This window comes from Nicotiana tabacum, chromosome 19 (assembly GCF_000715075.1).
Source record: "Nicotiana tabacum cultivar K326 chromosome 19, ASM71507v2, whole genome shotgun sequence".
Classification (NCBI taxonomy): Eukaryota; Viridiplantae; Streptophyta; class Magnoliopsida; order Solanales; family Solanaceae; genus Nicotiana; species Nicotiana tabacum.
In genome coordinates this window covers 121,327,504-121,333,503 of record NC_134098.1, presented here as the reverse complement: position 1 = coordinate 121,333,503, position 6,000 = coordinate 121,327,504, and positions in this window count along the sequence as shown.

The window sequence follows — 6,000 nt, the reverse complement described above, 5'->3', positions numbered from 1 at the left end:
GTCATCTGAATGCTCGACTGGTAGCTGTTGTTATAAGCAAACTCCACAAGTGGTGAGAACTAATCCCAAGTACCCCCCAAATCTATCTCACACACACGAAGCATATCCTCCAATATCTGAATAGTGCGCTCGGATTGCCCGTCTGTTTGAGGGTGAAATGATGTACGCAACTCTACACGAGTACCTAACTCTCGCTGTACAACCCTCCAAAATCGTGATGTAAACTATGTACCCCGGTCAGAGATGATAGATACCGGTACACCGTGAAGTCTGACAATCTCACGAATATATACCTGAGCCAGCTGCTCTAAAGAGAAAGTAGTAATCACAGGAATGAAATGAGCTGATTTGGTCAGCCTATCCACAATCACCCAAACTGCGTCCAACTTCCGCTGAGTCCGTGGGAGCCCAACAATGAAATCCATAGTGATCCGCTCCCATTTTCATTCTGGAATCTCTAACTTCTAAAGTAATCCACCCAGTCGTTGATGCTCATATTTCACTTGTTGACAATTTAGACACCGAGCTACATACTTCACTATGTCTTTCTTCATCCGCCTCCACCAATAGTGCTGCCTCAAGTCCTGATACATCTTTGCAGCACCCGGATGAATGGAGTACCGCGAACTGTGAGCCTCCTGGAGAATCAACTCACGCAAACCATCTACATTAGGCACACATAGCATGCCCTACATCCGTAATACACTGTCATCTCCAATAGTGACTTCCTTGGCATCACCGTGCTGAACTGTGTCCTTAAGGACAAGCAGATGGGGGTCATCATACTGACGCTCTCTAATACGATCATAAAGAGAAGACTGAGAAACCACACAAGCCAAAACTCGGCTCGGCTCGAAAATATCCAACCTGACAAACTGGTTGGCTAAGGCCTGAACATCCAAGGTTAAAGGCCTCTCTGATACTGGTAAATATGCTAAGCTGCCCAAACTCTCCGTCTTACGACTCAAGGCATCGACCACTACATTGGCCTTCCCGGGATGATAGAGAATGGTGATACCAGAATCCTTAAGAAACTCCAACCATCTTCGCTACCACAAATTAAGATCCTTCTGTTTAAACAGATGTTGTAGACTCCGGTGATCGGTGTAGACCTCACAATGGACACTGTACAAATAATGCCGCCAAATTTTCAAGGCATAAACAATAGCTGCTAACTCAAGGTCGTGGACCGGATAATTTTTCTCATGTACCTTTAACTGTTTGGACGCGTAAGCAATCACCCTACAGTTTTGTATCAACACTACGCCGAGACCAATGCGCGATGCATCACAATACACAATATAAGAACCTGAACCTGTAGGTAATACCAATACTGGGGTGTAGTCAAAGCTGTTTTGAGCTTTTGGAAGCTCTCCTCACATTCCTCAGTGCATCTGAACGGAGCACCCTTCTAGGTCAATTTGGTCATAGATGCAGCAATAGAAGAGAAACCCTTTACAAATCGGTGATAATACCCTGCCAAACCAAGGAAACTCCGGATCTCCATAGCTGAGGACGGTCTGGACCAACTCTGTAGTGCCTCAATCTTCTTCGGATCTACCTTGATCCCTTCGCACGAAACTATATGACCCAAAAATCCCACTGAATCAAGCCAGAATTCACACTTTGAAAATTTTGCATATAACTTCTTTTCTCTCAAATTCTGAAGCACAGTCCTCAGGTGTTGCTCGTGATCTTCCCGACTCCGGGAATACACCAGAATGTCGTCAATGAATACAATGACGAAGGAGTCAAGATAGGGCTGAAATACACTGTTCATCAGATGCATAAATGCTGCTGGGGCATTGGTCAGCCCAAAAGACATCACAAGGAACTCGTAATGACCATATCGAGTCCTGAAAGCAGTCTTCGGGATATCTGGCTCCCGAATCTTCAACTGATGATAGCCTGAATGCAAGTCAATTTTAGAGAATACCCTAGCACCCTGAAGCTAATCAAATAGGTCATCAATACGTGGCAATGTATATTTGTTCTTCACTGCAACCTTGTTCAGCTGGCGGTAATCAATACACATCCGCATAGAACCATCCTTCTTCTTTACAACTAAGACAGGAGCACCCCAAGGCGATACACTGGGCCGAATGAAGCCCTTATCAAGCAATTCCTGTAACTGTTCTTTTAATTCTTTCAACTCTGCTGGGGCCATAAGATATGGTGGAATAGAAATGGGTTGAGTGCCCGGTAACAAATCAATGCCAAAGTCAATATCCCTGTCGGGTGGCATACTTGGAAGATCCGATGGAAATACATCAGAAAAATCTCTTACTACAGGAACTGACTCCACGGTGGGAGTATCAATACTAACATCTCTTACATAGGCCATATACACATCACACCCCTTCTCAACCATTCATTGAGCTTTAAGAAATGAAACAACCCTGCTAGGAACATGATCCGAGGTACCTCTCCATTCTAGCCGTGGTAGATTTGGCATAGCCAACGTCACCGTCTTGGCGTAATAATCAATAATAGCATGATAGGACGACAACCGGTCCATGCCCAAAATAATATCGAAATACACCATATTGAGCAATAATAAATCAGTTATGGTCTCAAAACCACTGATAACAATTAAACACGACCGATACACACGGTCTACAATAATAGATTCACCCACGGGTGTAGATACATAAATAGAAGAACTCAAGGAATCATGTGATATGCCCAAATACGGGGCAAAATAAGATGACACATAAGAATAAGTGGAGCCTGGATTAAATAAGACTGATGCATCTCTAAGACAGAACATAATAATACCTATGATAATAGAATCAGATGCAACAGCCTCTGTCCTAGCAGGAAGGGCATAATATCTGGCCTGGCCTCCCCCTCTAGGGCGACCTCTACCTGTCCGACCTCCACCTCTAGCTGGTTATGCAGGCGGAGTGGCAACTGGTGCAGTAATCATGGCCTGAGAAGCCTGAGGGCCTTGTGGAATAGGTGGGGCCTGAGAAATCTGTGGAGGTGCACCCTTCCTAAATCTGGGGCAATCTGTCATGATATGACGAGTGTCACCACACTCAAAACAAGCCCTCGAAGGACGTGGCTGCTGGGACTAGCTCGGGCCTGATCGACTAGACTGCCCGCTGAAAGCACCCCGTACAGGAGGTACAGTCGACACTGGCGGTGCATAATATGGAACCTGAGGTCTGGGAGTAGCCGGAATACCACTGGAAGCTGGAAGTGTTAAATGAATAGGATGGCTCACATAACCTCTACCATGATGGGCTGCAACTGGGGCACAAGAAATATTTATATGTGCTAGAATCTCGGGGTCTCTTAGCTTCCCTCTCTTCCCTCTCCCAGATCCGTATACCTTCCAATCTCCTAGCAATTGACACCACCTGTTGGTATGTGATGTCTATCTCTAGCTCTCGGGCCATACTGTATGTGATATTAGGGTGGAGACCCTTAATAAATCTGTGAACCCGCTCTCGAACAGTAGCAACTAAGGCTGGTGCATGCCTCGCCAAATCACTGAATCGGATCGCATACTCTGACACGGTCATAGAACCCTAGCGCAGCTGCTCAAACTCTGTGCGCCATGCATCTTTAAGACTCTGAGGAACATACTCCCTTAAGAACATATCTAAAAATTGAGTCTAAGTGAGTGAAGATGCCTCAGCGGGACTATCCAACTCATATGCCCGCCACCACTGATAGGCTGCTCCTCTAAACTGGAATGCCGTTAAAGAAACCCCACTAGAATCCACAATACCTATAGTACGAAGGATACGGTGACATTCCTATAGAAAACCCTGAGCATCCTCTGAAGCTAAACCATTGAAAGTGGGAGGGTGGTACTTCTTGTACCTTTCGAGTCTGAGATGCTTCCCCTCTGAGACTGCTATCCTAATCTCAGGCCGAACTGGGACAACTGTGTGCACTGGTATAACCTCTAGGGTATGGTCAACTTGGGCCCGTGGCTCTAGAGTACGGGCGGCGGGAGTCTGTGCTCCTCCCCTGGCCTGAGATGTGGCAGGAGCAAGTGGAATTAACCCTGCCTGAGCTAGAGTACCAAACATGCTCAAAATCTGAGCAAGAGTCTCCTAAAGTGAAGGAGTAGTAACAGGCATCTCAGGTGCCTGCTTTCCAACTGGAGCTACTGGTGGCTCTAGTGCAACAGCTCGTGCAGGTGCTCTGGATGCACCACGTGGTCTTCCTCGGCCTCTGGTTCGGCCTCTGCCTCGACCCCGACCTCTTGCGGCCCCAATAGGGGGTGCAGGTGTCTTATCATTGGATCCAGTTGTCCGTGTCCTCACCATCTGTGAGAGAATAGAAAGACAATGGTTTAGAACTTTGAAATCAACAAATGCGCACGATAAGGAATCAAAGAAGTGAATATTTTCCTAACAGTTCCATAGCCTCCCGAAGATAAGTACAGACGTCTCCGTACCGATCCGCAAGACTCTACTAAACCTCCTTGTGACTCATGACACCTATGAACCTAGAGCTCTGATACCAACTTGTCACGACCCCAAATTTCCTCTGTAGGATGTAGTGATGGCACCTAGTCTTTAAGACTAGGTAAGCCTATTAATGCGGAATAATAATAGATATCTGAAATAAATAAACTATAATTCAAACAATTTCAACTAAAAAAACCCGATAGAAATAAGTCACAAGCTTCTAAGAATTTATCCTCAATGTCTCTATATAACAGAGTCTAAAAAAATAAGGAAGCAACATAACAATAATAGAAGGGGACTCCGGATTCTGCGGACGCTGGCAGATATACCTCGAAATCTCCGTGCACAGGTACTCACTGATATCTGGGCTGGTAAGAAGTACCTGGATCTGCACAAAAAGATGTACAGAAGCGTAGTATGAGTACACCACAGCGGTACCCAGTAAGTGCCAAGCCTAACCTCGGTAGAGTAGTGACGAGGTCAGGTCAGGCCCTAATGAAAAATAATAATGGCATGGTAAAATGTTTAACAATATAATAAAATAAAATAACAACGGAAATGAATCAAGTAGCATGTCACCATTTAATTACACAAAGTAATGGAAAATAATATCTCGTGGAATCAAAACAGAATTCCTTTCAATTTTAAGAAAATCACAATAAATAATCAAAGGCAACTGTTACCATAAATCAATATCAACAAGGGCACTCACGAGGTACCGCCTCGTAGTCTTAAATCATAAATAAATTCACAATATCTCATTTCCTTATCTCACCGCTGGAGCCTTCACAATTTATTTTAAAGAAAATACTTTTTTCCGAAATAGCATCCCGCGTTTTAGCCATCCCTATCACACCGCATGACTTCTAGTAGTTCTCCCTACTAGCCACGCGTATAAAGCCATCCTTATCTCACCGCATGCATTTTCACACCCCGACCTTATACCACTACATGCGTATCAATATCACAATATATCACAATTTGCACCTCAAGTGCCCAAATATTTCAACTTGCCAAAATAAATCAACAACAATATTTTTCCATAATAAAGAGTTCACGGCTCCATCACAATGATTACAAAAATCTCATAAAATATTCACCAAAAATAATATTTCACAAATTTAACACCTTGTCTAAATATCAAAATTTTAAATGTAAATTAATTCATTTTTTTATAATAATAAATTAAGAAATTCATCCTTCAAGTAACGCACAGAACAAAAGAAAACAGAGTTTCAACTATACAGGTAAAATACTTAGCAGGAACAAGTCAGGCAAATTTAAAATACGAAAATATATTGTTGATGATGAATATAACAGAATAAAATAATTTAATTTATATGCAACAGTGCTCTACACAATTTAAAGACATAATCTTCTACATTTAGCCCGTGTACACACTCGTCACCTCGTGTACACGACTTTCAACACATTACAATTATCACAACAATACCAATCCTAGGGAAAATTTCCCCCACACAAGGTTAGACAAGTCACTTACCTCAACTTGCTCCAATTTAAACAAGTAATATACTTTTTCCTCAACTTCCCAACTCCGATCGACTCGTAT